This window comes from Dendrobates tinctorius, unplaced genomic scaffold (assembly GCF_039654945.1).
Source record: "Dendrobates tinctorius isolate UK_male_01 unplaced genomic scaffold, ASM3965494v1 ptg000319l, whole genome shotgun sequence".
Classification (NCBI taxonomy): domain Eukaryota; kingdom Metazoa; phylum Chordata; class Amphibia; order Anura; family Dendrobatidae; genus Dendrobates; species Dendrobates tinctorius.
Genome location: NW_027361986.1, coordinates 886439 through 910846, shown reverse-complemented (window position 1 = coordinate 910846; position 24408 = coordinate 886439).

The following is a 24408-nucleotide window of genomic DNA, read 5'->3' as shown; positions in this document are numbered from 1 at the left end:
AGAAATGGAAGAGTGTGAACTTCTTATGAAGGAACTCTCACCTGTGGAATGGCGAGTTAAGTTAGGGTGGAAGTGTAGGGAGGAAGACCAGGCAGCAGGTACTTGCATGATGGGGCGTCCAGAACTGTCGCGGCTGCTTCCAGTGTTACCGGAGGGAAAGAATAAAGGGCCGGACAGGTCCCATGACCTGAGAGGAGGGGGAGTGGCTAAGCCAAGCAAAGGGCAGGAAGCGTGGGAAAGTGCCCACGGGGTTAAGCTGCGGCAGAGCTTTCGTGTACGTGCCATTCAGCCTGTGAGGGAGCATAGCGCCGAGTGCCCAGCTAAGTAAGGGACAGTGCTCACACAGAGGAGCGGGTGCCACATGCAGGACCCTGAGTTGCAGTCCCCATTGATCATAGACGTGCAGCAGCATCCATGTCGGACAAAGATTCCTGCAGTGATTCCCACTTTGGCTGCACAGATTTATGGACTAGGGGCTCAGCAGGCAGAAAAGGTGACCGCCCGTGGACACCAGAAGCCGGACCGAGATCTGTTAAGAACCACCTAGAAGACTCCATATTGGCCATAGCTGGTACAACCACCCCCAGTGGACTGCCTGCAGCTGAGGAACATACAGACAAGATAAGTTTAAAAAACTGAACTGTTGTTACATTGCAATTCCTTTTTTAAATTTAACTGTTTTCTCCCTGCAAGGAGTTCCCTTATTGTTATAATTACATTGTTCCACTGATAATTCTTGCTCTGCTTTCCCTGCATCGCTGCATCCCACAACCTGCTTACACTGGCACATCTGCAATCCTAATATTTCTTCAATTCAGTATTTCAAACTTTATAGAGAAAAAATAGTCCCTCTGTTGCAGTATAATAACCAACTCCTCCTTCTTGCCAAAAATAATGACAATTCTTTTGTTATAGAAGTATTCCCTGAAAATAAGTTGATCACAAGGTGTTCTGTTATGAATGGTTCACCGAGGAGGATGGCAGGAACAGGCTAAGCCACCAGAAGACCAGAGAGGTTGGTAACTAAGTGGATTGCAGATCCCTAATCCTATCAACACAGCTAGCAGTAGCCGTAGAGCGTTTCTACGATGCCCTAGACGCTTCGTCACAACCGGAGAACTAACTAAGCCTAAAGACAGAAAGGTGAAATCTAAACTGCCCCAGAGCAGATCCCCAAAGGAATAGACAGCTCCCAAACATATATTGTCGATGACACAAGATGAGACACAAACACAGGCAGAGAACAGATTGAGCAAACGGTGGGGCCAAAGCTGTCTAGAAAGGTCAGGACAGAAAAGATACTGTACTGTCTGCAAATGACCTCACTCTTTAGATCAGTACTCTGGTATAAACTGGCAGCAAAGCAAAAAGATACTAACATAGCAGGGGACTGAACAAGCTGCAACATATGAAGCAGGGCCCAGCGCTGCCCCCAGCAGGGAGCATGCTGAACCCAAGCAGCAAAACAGAAAGCAAAAAAAGACACAACCAGATTAGATGCAAAGGATTAGCAAAAGAATCACTTAACTGAACCATGCAGATCAGGCAGGGGACAAAAGAATTCCAAATGCACACGGAGAAAATCACCAGCAACCTCCAAGAGCAGCCAGCTCAATTATATGCTCCCAGCCAGTAATCCCAGGTTTCCAATTATCGTCGTCAGGTGGGGAACTTCCATCAACTTGGCCAGCTCCACTACTCTCAGGAACCACCAGAGGGAGCAGAGGGAGCTTCGGCTCAGAACTCCGAGCAAGAGAATTCACAACAGTGTTCTGCAGCTCAGACTCCAATTGATCAGATATAAATTTGCTAATAGCGAGGCCTGGAGTGCCACCACAGGGCAGTAAGAGTATTGCATAGTTCCCATCAAAATTAGTAGGTAGTGTGAAGTAGCGCTGTCATTCAGATAGGGGATTCTCACTTAGCCTCCACAACACCAGATCCAGCACGGGTTTTCATAAAGGAGTATAGTCCATGAGGTTTATTCATCATCATAAACCAAAGCAATATGCAACAGCATATAAACAGCAGAGCGTCCATTATAGCTTCACTCTGTAATCCCTGTGTTCACACAGGTTGTACAATGTCCAGTATAAAGCCTCTCTTAGCCTCACTTATCTCACCCATGTCCGGGTTTCCTCATGGCTGCTTCAGCTTACTGCAGACGTTCATTCCTTCCCCTGGGAACTCTCAGACACGTGCAGCCATTCACCACAGCCACTCCTCAGGCTGTTAGCCAGGAAGCTCCATCTCAGCGGGACCTTCCACACTGGACCAACCGGGTCCCAGCATTCACCCCCATGTGACCTACCCTGGCCACATTATATGGTCCATAGCCATGCCCACCGGGTCACGTGACTATGACCTCATCACAGGTCCTTCACACACTCACAGTCTCTTACTACAAGCGTTAAACACACCCCCTGGGTGGGTTTGTAGGCAACCAGGCCTGCCCATCTCTCTAGTTACCTGGAGACTTCTCCCTTAACCTTGAAACAACACCTCAGCAATATCATTGCTGATCAATACACATACATAAGTCTCCATCTCAAGGCCACCCACCTTGAGATACATAACCATCCTTCAGGATTCTGCCACTCATCCTTTCTCTTGGGATATCCACACAGCGCCCCCTAGTGGACACAGTGGACAGGTGGTTACTACACCACAGTAGTTAATCTAATGCATACTCATGCTGGACTCTCCAGATACAAAGATACCCTTGAAGCCACCCTCCACTTTGGCTCATAGATGGATATTTTGAAAAAGGGCTTCCCTTATAGGTAAACAATAACAAAATATGGAGAAACAGGTTATCATCCAAGGCATTAGTTCTGCCAATAGAAACGTGGACAGTGAAATAATAATACTATGACTTTGTGCCATTTCTCATAATTATGGGAGATGCAGGAAGTTTCATGCTGAGGCACACAATCCCTTTTTTTATTTAAATGTTAACCTCTGTCCACAATGAATGAGATATGAATAAGGATCCATATGTGATCTGAAATGTGTAAGCTGCAGAATATTTTTAATAATATTGATTATCCATATTTTTTAATTGTGTCATTAAGGCTATGTGCCCACGTTGCGTGTTAAAACGCACACTGAAAACCGGACTCCTTCCCAGAAATCGCGCGTTTTTTTCCACGCGATTTCACCACGATTATGTTCGCGATTTTGCCGCGATTTTCGCGTGCGATATTCAAGCACTTTCCAAGCGATTTGAAGCATCGCTTGGAAAGTGATTGACAGGTTGGTCACACTCGTCAAACATAGTGTTTGACAAGTGTGAGCAGCTTTTTACTATTGAGGCCGCCTATGCGAGACCTGTGATAACGTTGGCTACGTCATCACAGGACCGTGCCGCAAGGCATTACTGGGAACGCTGAGGCCGGGAATGCAGTGCGTGACGCCAGAAGGTAAATATACCCCGATTTTTTTTTTTTTTATTCTATTTTTTACAGGGGTATGGTACCCAGGGCCTGGAGGACAGTCTCCTCTCCTCCACACCGTGGGTACCAACCGCACATGAGACGCAGCTTCCCGCATGGTGGGCATAGCCACATGCGGGAAGTAAGCGATTCTCATGCATTCCTATGGGTGTGGAATCGCGGCAATTCTTTGCGATTACGCACAAAAGAATGACCATGCTGCGATTTTTTCCGCGATGCGATTCCGCCGCGGAAAAAAGCGCAGCATTAGCACAGCATGTGCGGAATGCCATAGGAATGCATGGGGGGCGTTCTGTACACGATTTTTAAACGTTTTTGCAGCATTTTCGCGCCGAAAATCGCAGCAAAAACACTTAAAAATCGCTACGTGGGCACATAGCCTAAAGGTTCTGGAACTTGTATTCCTATAGATCACTACTTCCCTTTTAGGCTATGTGCCCACGTTGCGTTTTTCAAGCAGTCTTTTCCTGAGCAGAAACGCATACCCTTGCCAGGAAAAACACATGCGGTTTTTGTGCTGTTTTTGACGCGTTTTTCATGCGTTTTTCCATGCGTTTTTTAAGCGTTTTTGAGGCCAAATAAAGTTGTTTATAAAAAAAAAAGTCTACTATGAGGTCATTTCCTTTTCCATCCCCTTTTCTCCATTTTGTTTTCTGGCGGTTTTCAAAATGCCTCACGTGCAGCAGCAGCAGCAGCGAAGAAAATTTGCAGATTTTGCTGCTGACTTTATTACCGAATCTGCTACTGCCCCCATACTGATGCAAGCCACCGCCTCCATACTGCTGTCAGCCACTGCCCCCATACTGCTGCCAGCCAGTGCCCCCATACTACTGCCAGCCAGTGCCCCCATACTGTTGCCAGCCAGTGCCCCCATACTGCTGCCAGCCAGTGCCGCCATACTGCTGTCAGCCAGTGCCCCATACTGCTGCCAGCCACTGCCCCATACTGCTGCCAGCCACTGCCCCATAATACTGCCAGCCAGTGCCCCCTTACTGCTGCCAGCCACTGCCCCATAATACTGCCAGCCAGTGCCCCCACACTGCTGCCAGCCAGTGCCCCCATACTGCTGCCAGCCAGTGCCCCCATACTGCTGTCAGCCACTGCCCCCATACTACTGCCAGCCAGTGCCCCCATACTGCTGCCAGCCAGTACCCCCATACTGCTGCCAGCCAGTGCCCCCATACTGCTGCCAGCCACTGCCCCCATACTGCTGCCAGCCAGTGCCGCCATACTGTTGCAAGCTAGTGCCCCCATACTGCTGCCAGCCACTGCCCCCATACTGCTGCCAGCCAGTGCCCCCATACTGCTGCCAGCCACTGCCCTCATACTACTGCCAGCCAGTTCCCCCATACTGCTGCCAGCCACTGCCATCATACTAGTGTCAGTCACTGCCTCCATACTACTGCCAGCCAATTCTTCGAGATGGCAGAATGCTCCCAGCCCCCATCCTAAGCCCCTTCCAGTTTTAATGTCCCCCATCTTGGGCACCTTCCTGGTCTAATGACCCCCATTGTGATAAAATGTCACACCTTCTGAACCCTTTTTGTTAAAATATCCCCATTCAATGTCTTCTTCCTGTAATAATGCCCCCCTCCCATCCTGGGTCAGTTCCTTTTACATCATCCTCCCTAGTCATGGGTGTTTAATATATGTCTTTTTTTTAGAAATTAAAATACACACAGAGTTTCTTTAGAATTTTTTTTTTAACTAAACATTAATTAATGTTTTATAAAAACAAACAAACATGCAATTACAAACAAATAGTAACCTGTCAACAGGACAGAGTGGGGGGGGGTGGGACATCCAGACTGATTGGTGTGGTGAGACATGAAAATGTATCAGAAACTATGGTAGTCAGGATCATATCCATAGTTGGGATATAAGTCTTGGGATGACACTGAGGAGTTTGGGAGGAAAAGTATTGCCTGAGGTATGAGATACTGGTGGTCGGCCATAACCAAATGGTTCGGCAGCGTCAGGCCTGTATGCTGCCACCTGCCCAAAACGCCATGCAGCTGCTGCTGGTGGTGGTGGAGGCCCACTTTGGGGATTAAAAATATTAAGAATCCCCGTCATTATAGCTGATGACGGGGGAATTGGGGATGGGACGTCAACAGTCATTAACAGTAAATTGACTGCTGACATGAAAACATTCGGCCAGCTAAAAATGAGCCGAATTTGTCCAGCTCATCTTGCTGTGACGAAGTGTCGAGCATACTGAGGGTTCGACTAGTGAGGTTTTCTAACGCACTAGTCAAAGTCTCAGTATTTGGGACCTTTTTTGTGCCGCCCTTCTCGATGCCACTGGACGGGCAGAAGTAGCCACCATCCTAGTGGGCCTTGACACGCCACCAGCAGAGCTACAGGCAGCGCCCGAGGTAGGAGCAGCAACTCAGGACTCTGACGCCACCTCCACCCCAGATGCCGAAGTGCCCGCTGCATAACTTGTTGGCGTTTTAGATACAATATCTGTGGGCGCCGAGGATGATGGCCTGTCCTCCGAACCATCCGGTGATGAGAAGATATGTTCCTCCACCTCCTCTCCCAGACCCTGCTCCGGGCTGTTTTGATGGGCCGGTGGTGTTTCGGCCCTGATGTTGCCGTCAGTTTTGTAGAAAGAAGACAAAAACCATATTAATTTAAGACTACTTTAAAATGTTAACAAAATGAAAAAAAAAAATTATCTATAAAATTTACCTCCGCAAGTTCCTGCTCATTAAAATAAATTGGAGCTGGTCAGCATATTGGACTCTACCCCTCGGAGGCGAGCTTCCGCTTGAAGGTTTCATGGATTTCATGAAGTGGTCTGTGACAGACCTCCTGCATTTCTTTACATCTTCCACTGAAATGAAACAGTAAAAAAAAGGATTTTTAAAACCTGGATAAATTCAATTTATGAAATACATACGAATCATTTTTTGGCAAGCTGAAGCCAGATTAAACCACTGTGGGTACAGTTCTTTCACGATAGCCGGCCAGACATCCCGCTTAGAACCCTTGTACTGCTCACAGGAGTGGTCCCAAATGGCTGGATGTTTCTCAATCTACAATAAAGTTAAGAAAATTTTTTGAAATAATTGTGTAGTCAACAATATGAATATTATATCAATATCTACATTTGCACCCATAAATTCATATATATCCAGAGGGAAACACACTTTCAAAACCAAAATAGATATGTATGAATCCATGTACTCATGTGCACATACACACAACCACCCCAAGACGGCTCTTTCAGCCTACTCTCCGTTACAATTACCCTAACCCTAATCCCAACCCTAACCCTAATCCCAACCCTAACCCTAATCCCAATCCTAATCCTAACCCTAATCCCAACCCTAATCCCAACACTAACCCTAATCCCATCCCTAATCCCAATCCTAACCCTAATCCCAACTCCAACACTAATCCCAAACCAAACCATAATTTTAAATTGTTATCTTTAATTCAAACTAGGATTCGGGATGGGATTACGGTTAATGATTTGCATAGAGTTGGGATTTGGTGTAGGGTAATTTTTTTTTGGTAGGGGGGTTAAAAATGGGATATATATATCCCATTTGTAACACCCCCTCCCCCAAAATAAAAAATATATACATGCAGTTGTGGCCAAAAGTATTGACACCCCTGCAATTCTGTCAGATAATACTGCAAATACTGCAAATATGATTGCAAACACAAATTATTTGGTATTATTATCTTCATTTAATTTGTTTTAAATGAAGAAACACAAAAGAGAATGAAGCAAAAAGCAAAACATTGATCATTTCACACAAAACTCCAAAAATGGCCAGACTAAAGAATTGGCACCCTCAGCCTAATACTTGGTTACACAACCTTTAGCCAAAATAACTGCGACCAACCGCTTCCGGTAACTATCAATGAGTTTCTTACAATGCTCTGCTGGAATTTTAGACCATTCTTCTTTGGCAAACTGCTCCAGGTCCCTGATATTTGAAGGGTGCCTTCTCCAAACTGCCATTTTTAGATCTCTCCACAGGTGTTCTATGAGATTCAGGTCTGGACTTATTGCTGGCCACCTTATAAGTCTCCAGTGCTTTCTCTCAAACCATTTTCTAGTGCTTTTTGAAGTGTGTTTTGGGTCATTGTCCTGCTGGAAGACCCATGTGTTATGAAAGAGTCACCGGAGGAGGAAAAAACAAAAATACAACCTAAGTCCAGAAAACCGGAGAGGTTGGTAGCTAGCGGATTGCAGACCCCTGATCCTATTCACAACAACTAACAGTAGCCATGGGGTGTTCCTACGGTGGTCCTAGACACCTCGTTCACAACCGGAGAACTAAATAAACCTAAAGAAAGAAAGGGGAAATCTAAACTGCCCCAGAGCAGACCCTAAAGCAATAGACAGCCCCCAACATGTATTGACGGTGAAAACAGATGAAAACACAAACAGACAGAAAGACAGGCTGAGCAAACGATGGGGCCCTCACTAACTAGATAGGACAGGAAAGAAAAGCAACTGTCTGCAATCATGCAAAAACCCTGCCAAAAATAATGTCCAACACGTCTGATAGAAAAGGCCCTGAAGTCACTAGACTTCAAAATCACTATATCAGCACTCAGGTATATTCTGAAAACAGAGCAAAGAGATCAACTGATCAGAGACAAAAATGGAGTTCAGCCAGTCCCAACCAGGGCTGGCTGAACACAAACACTAAGTAAACCAGACAAAATCTCATGGAACAATAGCAGTGCAAAAACTTAGCTTTAGTAGACAGGACTAAACTGGGGGCCAGAGCTCAGAGCAGAGAGGGTCACCAGCAACCCAGCAGTGCGTCGGCGGCCTTATATCCTCTCAGAGATTCCGGATGTCCAATCACACTCCACCTGTTCAGATAACAGGTTTTTCCCATCCAAATCAATTTCACTACCTCCTTTCACCAGCAGAGGGAGTTCATCGGACATCAAAGGTGAAGGAGAAAATGAGCTCATAACACCCATGACCTCTGAGGGAGAACCAGCTTCCTCACACTGGGCCCTACATTATGCTGTAAAATTTGTTGGTAGTCTTCAGACTTCATAATGCCATGCACACGGTCAAGCAGTCCAGTGCCAGAGGCAGCAAAGCAACCCCAAAACATCAGGGAACCTCCACCATGTTTGACTGTAGGTACCGTGTTCTTTTCTTTGAAAGCCTCTTTTTTTCTCCTGTAAACTCTATGTTGATGCCTTTGCCCAAAAAGCTCTACTTTTGTCTCATCTGACCAGAGAACATTCTTCCAAAATGTTTTAGGCTGTTTCAGGTAGGTTTTGGCAAACTCCAGCCTGGCTTTTTTATGTCTCGGGGTAAGAGGTGGGGTCTTCCTGGGTCTCCTACCATACAGTCCCTTTTCATTCAGACGCCGACGGATAGTACGGGTTGACACTGTTGTACCCTTAGACTGCAGGGCAGCTTGAACTTGTTTGGATGTTAGTCGAGGTTCTTTATCCAACATCAGCACAATCTTGCGTTGAAATCTCTTGTCAATTTTTCTTTTCTGTCTACATCTAGGGAGGTTAGCCACAGTGCCATGGGCTTTAAACTTCTTGATGACACGGCGCACGGTAGACACAGGAACATTCAGGTCTTTGGAGATGGACTTGTAGCCTTGAGATTGCTCATGCTTCCTCACAAGTTGGTTTCTCAAGTCCTCAGACAGTTGTTTGGTCTTCTTTCTTTTCTCCATGCTCAATGTGGTACACACAAGGACACAGGACAGAGGTTGAGTCAACTTTAATTCATGTCAACTGGCTGCAAGTGTGATTTAGTTATTGCCAACACCTGTTAGGTGCCACAGGTAAGTTACAGGTGCAGTTAATTTCACAAATTAGAGAAGCATCACATAATTTTTCGAACAGTGCCAATACTTTTGTCCACCCTCTTTTTTATGTTTGGTGTGGAATTATATCCAATTTGGCTTTAGGACAATTCTTTTTGTGTTTTTTCATTTAAGACAAATTAAATGAAGATAATAATACCAAAGAATTTGTGTTTGCAATCATTTTCAGGAAGAAACTGAGTATTATCTGACAGAATTGCAGGGGTGTCAATACTTTTGGCCACAGCTGTATATAGATATATATATGTACAGTGGTGGCCAAAAGTATTGGCACCCCTGCAATTCTGTCAGATCATACTCATTTTCTTCCTGAAAATGATTGCAATCACAAATTCTTTGGTATTATTATCTTTATTTAATTTGCTTGCAAGGAAAAACACAAAAGAGAATGAAGCAAAAATCAAATCATTGAACATTTCACACAAAACTCCAAAATTGGGCCAGACAAAAGTATTGGCACCCTCAGCCTAATACTTGGTTGCAAAACCTTTAGCCAAAATAACTGCCAACAACTGCTTACGGTAACCATCAATGAGTTTCTTACAATGCTCTGCTGGAATTTTAGACCATTCTTCTTTGGCAAACTGCTCCAGGTCCCTGATATTTGAAGGGTGCCTTCTCCAAACTGCCATTTTTAGATCTCTCCACAGGTGCTCTATGGGATTCAGGTCTGGACTCATTGCTGGCCACATTAGAAGTCTCCAGTGCTTTCTCTAAAGCCATTTTCTAGTACTTTTTGAAGTGTGTTTTGGGTCATTGTCCTGCTGGAAGACCCATGACCTCTGAGGGAGACCCAGCTTTCTCACACTGGGCCCTACATTATGCTGCAAAATTTGTTGGTAGTCTCCAGACTTCATAATGCCATGCACATGGTCAAGCAGTCCAGTGCCAGAGGCAGCAAAGCAACCCCAAAACATCAGGGAACCTCCGCCATGTTTGACTCGAGGGACCGTGTTTTTTTCTTTGAATGCCTCTTTTTTTTCCTGATAACTCTATGTTGATGCCTTTTCCCAAAAAGCTCTACTTTTGTCTCATCTGACCAGAGAACATTCTTCCAAAATGTTTTAGGCTTTCTCAGGTAAGTTTTGGCAAACTCCAGCCTGGCTTTTTTATGTCTCGGGGTAAGAAGTGGGGTCTTCCTGGGTATCCTACCATACAGTCCCTTTTCATTCAGACGCCAACGGATATTACGGGTTGACACTGTTGTACCCTTGGACTGCAGGGCAGCTTGAACTTTTTTCGATGTTAGTCGAGATTCTTTATCCACCATCCGCACAATCTTGCGTTGAAATCTTTCGTCAATTTTTCTTTTCCATCCACATCTAGGGAGGTTAGCCACAGTGCCATGGGCTTTAAACTTCTTGATGACACTGCGCACGGTAGACACAGGAACATTCAGGTCTTTGGAGATGGACTTGTAGCCTTGAGATTGCTCATGCTTCCTCTCAATTTGGTTTTTCAAGTCCTCAGACAGTTCTTTGGTCTTCTTTCTTTTCTCTGTGCTCAATGTGGTACACACAAGGGCACAGGACAGAGGTTGAGCCAACTTTAATCCATGTCTACTGGCTGCAAGTGTGATTTAGTTATTGCCAACACCTGTTAGGTGCCACAGGTAAGTTACAGGTGCTGTTAATTGCACAAATTAGAGAAGCATCACATGATTTTTCAAAGTGCCAATACTTTTGTCCAGCCCCTTTTTTTATGTTTGGTGTGAAATTATATCCAATTTGGCTTTAGGACAATTCTTTTTTTGTTTTTTCATTGAAGACAAATTAAATGAAGATAATAATACCAAAGAATTTGTGATTGCAATCATTTTCAGGAAGAAACTGAGTATTATCTGACAGAATTGCAGGGGTGCCAATACTTTGGCCACCACTGTATATATACACACACACACACACACACATATACCCCATTTCCCCCCCTCCCAAAAACAATTACATATAATTTTTTTTTTAATTTTGGGAGGGTGAGTTAAAAATGGTGTATATATGTATAATATACAGTATATATATATATATATATATATATTTATGCATATATTTTTTGGGAGGGGGGTTAAAACTGGAGTATATATATATATATGTATATTTTTTTGGGAGGGAGTTAAAATTGGGGTATCTATATACTCCAGTTTTAACCCCCCCTCCCAAAAAAAATACATAAATATATATTTATATATATATATATATATATATATATATATATATATATGTATATATATTTTTTTTTGGGGAGGGGGGTTAAAAAAAACACGTTAAATACATTTTTAATGAAATAAACAAGTTTTTGACCAAATTTTTATTTTTTAGACAATCAAAAAAAAAAAAAAATGACGTAATTCTTGTCTGCACAGGCGCCCTGGCTCACCTGAGATGAACTAATTGTCGTGGGAAAAATTCCCACACTCCTGAGCTCACCTCAGGTCAGCCTGGGATTCCACGCATGCATAGACCGCACCACCCGAGTTCACCCGAGCAGCGAGCTGCCTTCGGGTGAAGTCGGTATACAATGAATCGGGGCGCTTTATGGCCCCGTTCATTGTAGCTGCATCGGTGGTTTAGAGCGGCCACATGTTATGTGGCCACTCTAAACTGTAGATCTTCGTGGGACACTCCATTAGGAATGCATGGAATGCTTTTTTAAGCGTTTCCGCGGCAGAATCGTGCGTTTAAAATCGCTGTGGAATCACTTAAAAACGCTACATGGGCACACAGCCTTAAGCTCACAGTGTTAGAAAATAATTGTGAATACATATTATTTTCCCCAAACTTGAATATCTATCTATGACCAGCAACTGTTTGTAAATCTTGATATCTCATGGAGACTAATTACACCAATATGTTCCATGAGCTCTTCTCCTGACTTGTCATGTCTCTGTGTGAATATTTTCCTAACTTCACAGCCAGAGAGGGTCCCCGCCGAGTGTCCGGGTCGGGAAAAAAGGGGACCGTCACATGGGTTCCGGGGGGGAAACTGTTTCTGGGGGACAGAATTCAGGGATGGACCAGTGAGACTGACAGGTGGGCTGGGGGAGGAGCTGGTATAAAAGGGGCGGGGATTGAGAGTCACAGAGAGTCAGCAGAACAGGACAGAAGGAGCAGGAGACTGTTGGAGCGACTGAAAGCCAAAGCGACTTCCCGGAGCCAGAAAGGAGCACAGAGGCAGGAGATACACTCACCCGGGACATCAGCGGGATGGCGCCGAGATGACCGTCCAAGGACCACTGCGCCGCGTCGACCAGCGGCCGCTGCCGCCTCACCCCACTCCGCAGCTGCGGCCTGCCCGCGGCCGCTGCCACCTCTCCCCAGCCCACGGCTGCGACCTGTCTCCCTCCGCCCGCAGGTGCCCCGCTTCCACCCGTGGCCGTGGCTAGTTCGGCGGCCACCACTGTCCTTCTCCAGTCCGCGGCAAGGGCCGGGCCGTTGCTCGCCGCGGAACCCCCGTCGCAGCCACTGGCTGCGCAGGTGGCTTGCCAACCGCCACCCCACATCACTGCTGTGAGCCCTGACCTGGGGGCTGCGGCCCATCCGTCCAAGAACTCCCCCGGGGCCTGTTGTGCCCCTGCTACACCGGAGCGTCGGAATGCTCAAAGACTACGAAGATCTTCAGTGGCTGGGCCCAGCGGCTGCTACGCAGAGGAACCATCATCCAGGACATCGGGACTGTTAAGTTGACACTTTATAGTTAAGGACCCGTAGTCGGCCATACCGCGGCCCTATAGTGACCGGCTTTTGCCAGACGTAGTCGTGTTCTTATATCTCCATGTTTGTGTGTATTGAGTCCCTGCGAGGACAAGTTTTGTTATTTGTTCGGTTGCTTAGCCTACCCCTGCGGATAGGTACCTACGAACCTATAAAAGTTATTACCAAAAACACAAAACCGTCTCGCGACTCATTACTGCATCCCGCGTGCCTGCCAGTACCACACAGTGTTAGAAAATGATTGTAAATACATCTTATTTTCCCCAAACTTGACCATCTATCCATGACCAGCAAGTGTTTGTGAAACTTGATATCTTGTGGAGACTAATTACACCAGTACGTTCCATGAGCTCTTCTCCTGACTTGTCATGTCTCTGTGTGATTATTTTCCTAACTTCACAGCCATCCTTCTCTATACTGAGAGCAGTGAGGAATCAGGGCCGAATTTACACATTTCTATGCCCTAGACCAAAGCTCACAATTCTGCGCCCTTTCCTCCCCCAAAATGTTGTTTTATATTTTTCAATTTAATACGAAACAGTTTTTGAAACATATAAGCACTTAGTATCATCTTTATAATCTTTGAACAATTTTATATTTTTAATTAAAAACTACACTACTTATGAAATTACTGTACATAACATTAACAGCTGCAAAAAAAACTTTTCATCAAATTTCTTCAAGTCGTCTTAAACAGCTACTAGAATTTCTTCCTTCTTGAATTCGACAGATCTTGTTAAATCTGCTTCATTGCAAAGAAATGGAGGTCATTCAACAAATTTTGCAGCATCATAGATCTGAAATGATCATTCTTTTCAGAGAAGAAATGGAGCTTTCAGCAGAGGAATTTATCAGTGTGCAGGCAAACATTCTTAATAAAATGTCAATGTTTGGATAAGCTGTTTGTAGTCCTTTTTCTCGTAGCCTCTTGCAAACTGCTAAGGGTTTTTTAGACCCAATGTTACAATCAGTTATGTGAAATTTCAGATGGACGAGTTCATCACATAGAGTGGATTCTAGATCATCTTTGAAAATCATAAGCAGGTTTCTTCCCTCTTATTCAAGTTTCGGAGAAGTCAGTGACCAAGTTGGACTTTATGAAATAGCTTCTTTGAAGCCGCACACCGGATATGGCCCTCACATGTTGAATGGTATGTGATAATTTAGCCTAAGGATTGGCCACCACTACTGGGCCAGGGCTTCATGTTTGCCACCAGGCTAAAATTTGCCAGCCAGCCGCTGATCATTAGATATGTAGAAGTCAAGCAATATGATTGTAATGAATCACTTGGAATCACTATTGTAAAGCTGAATCTGGAATTTTTCCTTTAGCATGTGGTTTATGCTGAGTGTGTGAGAGAGAAGTAGCAAATGCTTTTTGACTGACTGAGCAAGAAAACGTAAGCTGTAGAGATGGGCAATATAAATGTACCACGCAATTTATTGAATCTATATGAAAAATGTTTAAGTATTTGGCCATTATTTGTTCTGTATATACGCCCCCCGACTGCTGCGCCCTAGGCCATGGACTAGGTTTGCCCTATGGGAAATCCTTCCTTGGCAGAAATGACTATACACCCAAACTAAAGAATGGACAGTACTTTAGTACTGGAGCTGAATAGTCCTGGCAGGACTATAATTAGACATTTTCTACAGCAATGTTTCAAAAACTCACAGCTTTGTATCTCTCTCTATATATACACATACACAGTATATAGGACTGAATATCACTAGACAGGTGATATCCTTGGTCTTGTCCATCAATATACCTTAGTTGTCACGACTCTGATGTCGGTTGTCCCGGGACCAGGGGCTCCTTCCCTGTCCCTACTGCTAGGGGTGCTCTGGCTCACCCTGCTGCCTGGATTACTTCTAAAGACGCTGGGGCCACGTACCTTGCCTTAGCTCCTGAATCTGCCCTCAGTCTGTACCTTTCCCCAACCAGGGAAGAGGGGAGTAGTAGTGTACTGTAATACACCAACCAGACTAACAAGGTAAGACGAACAGGGGTAATGAAAAATACAAAACATACAGATATACCCATACATATAACAGAGGAATGCATCAGGGAGTGGAGGATGGGGTTAAACCAAAGTAAGAAAACACAGGGAATTATCACACAGTAAAAACCTAGCAACAGTCACAGATAAATCCACCAAATATCTTCTCCAATATTAACCAACAACCTCCAGCCATGCAGCATTAGCTTGGTCTGATAATGAGGGCTAACCAGGACCCAGATTATATAGGAGATGAAAGTGGCTAACGGTGAACAGCTGAGAGTCTTAATGCTGCAGGAGTTCTTAACTGAGCATATTAACCCCTACACTGCTAAAATAAATTTACTCTGTTTAATAAGAAGGCGAAGGGATTCTAGTCTTCTGGCTCCTCTCTGTTGCAATAAACCTGTGACATTAGTGTTGTCAAACTCCTTTTTTAGAAATATTTTTTGGGCTTCTTTACCAAAAACCCTTTACAGATACAGCTCACAATACTAATATGAATAAATTAGCCATATTTACTACAAAGTATGGTCCATAAATTTCTGGACGGATTGGCAATTCAGATAGCACCTAGTATTCCAGGGTAGTGAATTAGGTCAGAATTATTTGTATTATAAATATTGCATATAAATATTTGTATTATGAATATTGCATATTTCAGTTAGTTTGCTTCTTCCTAAGAGTAATTTCCTATACTATAGTTTCATAATATTACGTTGTTCCTTACCTGTCATACACCTGTAATGTTAATTAGGTTTTTTCCCCATTTCACTTGTTCTATTTTAATGCTCCCAACCTGAAATCATGTAGCTGCTAAGAAAAGCTGTACTGTCTGCCTCTGGCTATCTGTAAATGTGAATAGGGCCATAGAAGATAATCACTCTCCATTATCCATCTCTGTCAGGTCTGAGCTAAGAAGAGATGTGAAAATACAGTGTGAGGCAATACTAATCCCCTGACCCACAAGGTCTCTCATTAACATTAACCGCAGCACTGGACCTGTTTCTGTAGAGTGATTTATGGCATGTGCTCTTGGGCAGGGTGCCAGGTAGCAGCTCATTGACAGCCTCATTAGCAATTATATTCTCATCTGGCATGTTTATTTTCATGTATTTTGCTAAAAGTACAAAATAGCATAATTCCATGCCCAACATATGATTATCATATAAGGAACTGTTGGAATATGTTTGGTGCAACTAGTCCATTCCTGTCTATTAGATATTTTGGTTGCTAGATTTGTATGCTGTTTTAAAGTAAAAAAAAACAAACAAACTGCCAAAGGCTCACACAGGAACAGCATGTGACTGTATTTCCTGTGTCTGTGTATGAGAGAAGCAGCCTGCTCTAGATGTCGCACAGATAGAGACACACAATTGATTTATTCTTGATCTTTTAAGCCTATCATATATTGTTCCTGCTTGTTCCTAAATAAAGAAGCTTTGTTGCCATACGCTTGGAGAGTATCCTGAGTAATCAGCTGCCAACAGGTTATGGGCCCAAAGTGACACAGAACCCCAGAGTAACAGCAACAGAAGGCCAGAGCAAAAGCAGCACAGAGCAACAGAGAAGATGTCTACTAGCAGCAATCCTGTCAAGTTCTCAGTGCCAAACCTCACTAACCAGAACTACCAGTCCTGGAAATTCAGGGTGAAGATACTGCTCATAAGAGGAGGTATGTGGAAATATACTCAGGAACAAGTGCCTCATCCAATACCAGATGATTGGCTAGAGAAAGATCAGAAAGCACAAAGCACTATCTCCCTCAGTGTAGATGATAATCAGATTGTGCATATATGCAAGTGTGCAACTGCCAAGGAGATGTGGGATGAGTTACAGAAAGTGTATGAAAGATCAAATCTCAGCAATAAGCTTTATCTCATGAGAAAGCTTTATCAGTCTAAGCTAAGTGATGGACAGAATATGCAGGACTATATAAGAAGCACCCTAGAGATTGTGGAGCATATCAGGGGTATTGGAGAAGAAATTAATGATTTTCATGTTGCTGCACTTCCATTAAGTGGTCTTCCAGAAAGTTATGACACACTCGTGACTGCACTAGCTGCATGGCCAGATGAGCTGACACTAGAGTATGTTAAAGGCAAACTTGTGGATGAATTCAAGAAAAAAACAGCATGTAAGCAGCACTAATGAATCCAGGGCAGAAACCGCATTAAAGACAAATGATTTCCCTAAATATAAGAGCAATCTAAGAGAAACTGTTTTGTCTAAAAATCCTGGCCTCCTCAAAGCAGACTGCAGAATTTGGAAAGCAAGAATGAGTCAGCTTAAAAAGCAGAACAGTCATTAAAGGGATAAACAGCTGTAAAGGAAGATTCTGCATGTGTTGAAGCTGCATTTAATGCCAGAATAGGTCCATCTGCAAAGCATATATGGTGTATAGATTTCTGGTGCAAGGAGCCATATGACAAATAACAAGGATTTCTTCACTGACCTTAATGAAAGCAGGTCAGAAAAGGTCATCTTGGTTAATGGTCACTATATGACTTCAGAACGAGTAGGAGACTGCTACCTCCACTGTCCATTTTCCTCAGCACAAAGCAGAAAGATCCCAATAAAGGATGTTCATTATGTTTCCAGCCTTGAAAGCAATCTTCTGTCAGTAAAGAAGCTCACGCAAAAGGGGAATGTAGTTACTTTTAAAGATAATAGCTGCATCATCTCAAAGAGGGGTCACACTCTTGCAGAAGTAAAAATCCAAGATGAACTTTATCAGCTAAAATGCAAAGAAAAAGTGCACAGTGCTAGACAAGATCTACATAAGAACTGTATCCCTGTATGGCACAGACATCTTGGGCACAGAGACCCAGAAGCAGTAAAGAAGCTATCTCAACTTGCAAATGGTATTGAAATCAACCAGTGTAGTCAAATGATGAAGTGGACTAGCTGTCTTAAAGGGAAAATGTCCAGAAAATCCTTTCCTAAAATAAGCACCACTAGATCAGTGCAGCCTCTGGATCTGATACATACAGATAACGATGAGCGACTTTGCCTTTTTTCGGGTCGAGTCGGGTTTCATGAAACCCGACTTTCGCAAAAGTCGGGTCGAACGAAATCGGCCGACTATAGGGAAAAGTCGGAGGCCGACTGAAACACGAAACCCAATGCAAGTCAATGGGGAAGCAAAGTCTGCAGGGAGTGGAAGACAGTAAACACACCTACAGTGCCCATTTCAATGCCAAAAACATCAATTCTTATAACTGAAGCTTGTCAACCTTAATTTACTTCCTAATAATAGTTACGCATTGAAAACTGGGTGCTATTTGGCTAAAGTTGTGGGGGGGTTGGGCTGGCTCCAGGTTTTCATGTGCCCTGGGCCAAAGAGTGTCAGTGCGCCCCTTTAACACATACCACAACTCATGATGCTACGATACGCCACAGAAATATAGGTATAGTACAATAACACATACTTCACTGCTTACATGACATGACTGATCTATTTTAAATTGTACAATAGCTCAAAAACAGGATAGTATATTACTTCATACAGTGTTATGGCCACCACATTATGCGCCATACAGAATAATGAGCCCCATATACAGTATTTCTCCATACCAAATAATTAGTCACATATAATGTTCCATATAGTATCTGATGCGCTCCACATATAATGGGCCCCATTTGTAATGCTCCAGTGTATAATGTGCCCCTTAGATGCTGCTCCAGTGTCTGATCTGCCCCATTTTCATTGCTCCAGTACATGATGGGCCTCATTGATGATGCTCCAGTGTATGATGGGCTCCAATAATGCTCCATATATAATGGGCCCCATTTTTTATGCTCCATTGTATAATGTGCCCCTTAGATGCTCCTCCAGTGTCTGATCTGCCCCATTTACAATGCTCCATTACATGATGGGCCTCATGGATGATGCTCCAGTGTATCATGGGCCCTAATAATGCTCCATATATAATGGGCCCCATTTGTAATGCTCCAGGGTATAATGGGCCCCTTAGATGCTGCTCCAGTGTCTGATCTGCCCCATTTACAATGCTCCAGTACATGATGGGCCCTATTTTTAATTAACCCAGGCATGGTATGTGAAAAGAGCTCCATGGAGTAATCTGAGGTGTGTGCTTCCACATCCTTCGCTTTTGGTGTGGGTGAAGGACACAAGGAAAGGGGTTGCTCCTGACCAGAAGCCTGCAGTTACGACTCAGTGCTTGCATTTTTTACAACTTCAGAAGAGGAGGCGATAGAGCTGGAGGCTGTTTCAGCAATGTAAGCCATAAACAGTTCCTGATACTCCGGCTTTTAAAGCAGTCTACCTACTCCCAGAAAAGGGAGCCTTACAGGCCTTCCAGAGCTACACTATGACGCTGGCTCAACACCTCCTGCCTTAGCTGCTATTGTGTTTTTGGCACTACCAGCAGATGCACCACCACCACCATCAGTACCAGGCAGCCCTCCACGCCCACATCTGCGTCCTCTTCCACCATACTTCTTCATGTTTTTGAAAATGGACCCAAAAATACCAGCAGATATATGGTACTATATCAGAAGTGTACAGCTCTATACAGTCTATGGATAACAGTAAATCTCCGTATATATTTCATGAGGCATACACAGAGGCTCACAGGCTCTGTATGGATTACCCAATAAAATAACAAGTTGAAAAAGGGTACAGTATCACCAGATACAAGGTATATATAGTATAGTGTAAACATTCTGATTCTCCGTATACATTTCAAGAGGCAGACACAAACGCTCTCAGACCCAGTATGGATTACACAAGAATATGAAAAGCTGTAAATGGGTTATGTAACACAAGCATACAGCTGTATACAGTGTTGGGGTAATCTTAAAGTTCCAAATATATCGCCTGAGTAACAGACAGACGTTTACAGGCTCATTATGGATTACACCAGCATCTAAATAGCTAAAAAGGTTACTGTATCAGAAGCGTTCTGCTATATACAGTGTTGGCCAAATTGAAAATATCGGTATATATTTCCGTAGTCACCCTCAGACGCTCACTCAGTTTGGTTTTGACCATAATAAAAAATGTTGTAAAAAAGGTCCTGGATAACAAGATAGCAAGTATATATTTTTTAGGGTACAATTGAAATCTCTGTATAAATAGTCCCGTAGTCACTCTCAGACGATTACACAGTATGGATTTGACCGTAATGCTAAATGTCAAACAAAGGTACTGTATAACAAGATACAAGCTGTATTGAGTATAGTGTAAAAATGTGTTTCTCCGATTCACCGTATATATAGAAGGCGTAACCCACACACGCTCACTCACTATGGATGATGTAGGGAAGGTGGACTGACAGACAAACCAGCCTGTAGTGAGAAGCATAGCTGTAGCGCAGTGTAGGTGTGAAACCGCTAAGATAAAGAGAAAGGGTGCAATGTTTTAGCTTGCCCAATGGAGGGCAGTGGAGAGTGTAGGAGTGGGACTGAATAACTGCCATTTGTCAGAGAAACTGTTAGGTGATGGTGGGTGGAGTTACCAGAACTGGAAGTATAAAAGGCTGAGGGAAGGTTCTGGAAGAGTCAGTCTGCGAAGGGAGCACAGTAAAGTGGAAGTTCTGCTGAGAAAATAGAGACAGTGGAAAGGCTCCAGGGAGGACTGACAGTTGAGGCGGCCATGGGGGGGTGGCCCAGAGGACGGTAGCCACAGATGAAGACAGCCTGGGGCTATTATACGGACGGTGTGCTCAGACTGGTGCAGCGCTGTGGTGGTTGGGCCTAGGCCAGCCGCAGTGGAAGAGCCACAGAGGACGCCACGATTATAGTTACAAAGGAAGTGAAGGTACCGGGGCCTGTGTACAGAGAAATGTGAAACGGCTGTGGTGAATTGCTGTTGTCGACAGAAGGATGGGCACTAAAAACGGACCTGTTCAATACAAACTCTGTCTCAGTCTCGTACTTGTCTGTGGCAAGAAGAGGGTCCCCCCACAGTTGGTTATCCTACAGATGATACCTTAATACAAATTTTTGAAACAAGGTACTGTATCGGCACATACCAGGTGTGTCCACTCTAGGGTTAAATTTCCGTCTATACTTCCGGAGTCAGACACAGACGCTCACTATGTATTACACAATAATTAAAAAAGTAGAAAAAGGGAAAGGTATTCATAGCGTACACCAGTATACAGTGTGGTGGTACTTTTAAATTTTCGTATATATTTCAATCTCAGTAATCCAGTCACGAATCTCCGCTACTGGAAACTACATGGATACAAGTATAGACGCAAAGTCGAATGTTAGCAGAAATTTTGGAATTACTCATCGCGGGAAAACCTCCCGATAGATGTTGCAGAGGCGATGCAGACCCTCAATTACTGTGTCTGTGGAGAAAGTGAAAAAGGTTCTTTGTAAAGAAAGGATTGCTTTATCGCAGTAGCGTCGATCACATCACCGTTACTCGTCTCCATCAAATTGTGATCACGGAGAGATGTACCCATGGTCCTCACTGCCTATCATGATGTGTCTGGTCATTTTGGAGTGCAAAAGACAGAAGCCACAGGCCGTAGGCGATTCTATTGGATTGGCATGAGAGGAGACATTGAAAAATGGTGGCAGGAATGTCACACGTCTGTGACTATCACAACTGTGAAAGGTGATCATAAACCACCACTGCATCCGCTTGTTAGTTGACGTCCATTTCAAATGGTAGCCATTGATCATCTGAAGGTAGAGGCCAGCAGGACAGGCCATAGCTACATCTTAACCATCATTTATCAATACACCAAATTTCTAGTGGCCGTCCCTGTGAAGGATTTAACTGCACAGACTACATAGCAGTGGTGCAGGGAAAGGTAAGTATTGCAACTTGCAAGTGCTGTGGCCATGACCAAGCAGGGGGGCACAATCGTGGTCGACGGTACTGGCACAGGGCCCCTCATAGTACGCTGGTGTGTCTGACGGTGAGTGGGCCCTCCCACCGTCTGAGACACTGTATTGTACTATGAGGGGCCCTGTGCCATTGCCGTCGGCAATCAGTGGGCCCATCCACCTGTTCAGAGCAACGGCACTTGCCCGGGTGCACCAGGTCTTGACCCCAGCCATTGGGGGAGGGGTGGGCAGCCCAGTTAGGGAGTGCTTTGGCCTTACGACGACACCTCCACATTTAGTGCTGGTGGTGTGCTTAATGGTGGCGGTGGTCTTACAGTGGGGGTAGCGATGGAGCGTTGTTGGCTACCTTCAGTTGGAGCAGGTGCACATGTGCTACCTGAGGTTTTGTAGTCCGTCCACGCTTGCAAGTGCATGTTGATTAAATGTCTAAGCATGCAACTGGTATTCAAATTTCTGAGTTGTTTACCTCGGCTAAAGGTCCCTTCCGCACTTCTTACAGGTAACCTTTGCGTCATCAGTAAGATTTTGGACAAAGAAGTGCCACACTGCACTCTTCCTACTATGGTAAACATTTTCTGGCCTTGCACGCTGTGCTAAGTTGACCGTCTGGTCAAGCTGTCCTGCAACTCTTTTAGTTTTTGTTCCACGTTTTAGGACAGCTACGGGCCTGCTAGATAACTGCTGCTGCGATGTCAATGCCTGCTGTGGATCCTTCTCCGTATCTGAACTATTTCCAGTGCCACCCTCCTCCCCAATGGATGCCAATCCGGGTCCAGAACTGGGTCATCCATCACCTCCTCTTCAAAGTCATCTGCACCTTCCTTTTTACCTTCCTCTGTGTCACCGTGTAAGGTGGTATAGCATGCGGGAAGGGGCACCTGGGTTTCATCAGGGTCAGATTCTGGCTCAATAGACTGCGAGGGCAATGTAGTGCTGTGGGTCAATCTACCAGCAGAATCATCTAGCAGTGGCTGTGCATCAGTGCACTCCATGTAAGATTCATCTTGGACTGGGGAATTCAGGATTTGACTGGATAACCCAGGCATGGTATGTGAAAAGAGCTCCATAGAGTAATCTGAAGTGTGGGCTGCCGCATCCATAACTTTTGGTGGGGGTGAAGGACACAAGGAAAGGGGTTTTTTATGACCAGAACCCTGCAGTGACGACTCCGTGCTTGCAGGTTTCGACCGTTCAGAAGAGGAAGCAATAGAGCTGGTGGCTGTTTCGGCAATGTACGCCAAAACCTGTTCCTGATGCTCCGGCTTTGAAACCGGTTTTCCTACTCCAAGAAAAGGCAACCTTACAGGCCTTCTTGGGTCAGAGGATGACGCAGGCTCAAGACCTCCTGCCTTAGCTGCTATTGTGCTTTTGCCAGAATCAGCCGATGCACCACCACTATCAGTACCAGCTGCGCCCCCCTGCCCACGTCCGCGGCCTCTTCCACCATACTTCCACATGTTTGGGAAAATGTACCAAAAATACCAGCAGAGAGATGGTACTGTATGAGGGGCGTCCAGCTGTGTAAGGTGTATAAAACAAATTAAATCAAAGTATATATTATGTTAGTCACAGACGCTCTCACAGTATGTATTGGACCGTACTCCAACAAGCAGATATGCGGAACTGTATCAGAAGTGTACAGCTGTATACGATTTTTTTGCAACTAACAATCTCTGTATATGTATTTACATAGTGTCACACACACACGCTGACTAGGTATAAAAGTGACTGTAATGCGAACGGCAGATATACAATACTGTTGGAGAATCGGACAGCTCTATACGATGTGTGTATGTAAAATTGTCAAGCTCCGTGCATTTGTATACGGACTGACACACGCTGTCTCTGTCTAGTTTAGACCGTAATCAAACAGCAGATATACAAAACTGTTTGAAAAATGGACACGACTCTAAGGTGTAGGTCTGGAAAAACGGAAAAACTCCTCGTTTTTTTTTTTCAAGAGTCACACACAGGTAGCTTCTATTTGTCTGTGCTAGAAGGCGGCACACAGTAGTGTGTGAGGAGCGTACACCACTGTACGGTGTGTGTATGTAAAATTGTCAAGCTCCGTGTATGTGTATACGGACTGATACACGCTGTCTCTGTCTAGTTTAGACTGTTATCAAACAGCAGATATGCAAAACTGTTTGAAAAACAGACAACTCTAAGGTGTAGGTCTGGAAAAACGGACAAACTCCTCGGCTTTTTCTTCCAGAGTCACACCCAGATAGCTTCTATTTATCCGTGATACCAGCCGGTACACGGTAGTGTGTGAGGAGCGTACACCGCTAGACGGTGTCTGTATGTAAAATTGTCAAGCTCCGTGTATTTGTATACGGACTGATACACGCTGTCTCTGTCTAGTTTAGACCGTTATCAAACAGCAGATATACGAAACTGTATGAAAAACGGACACAACTCTAAGGTGTAGGTCTGGAAAAAAGGACAAACTCCTCGGCTTTTTCTTCCAGAGTCACACCCAGATAGCTTCTATTTGTCCTTGATACCAGCCGGTACACGGTAGTGTGTGAGGAGCGCACACGGCTAGATGGTGTGTGAAAAAATGAACGCTCAG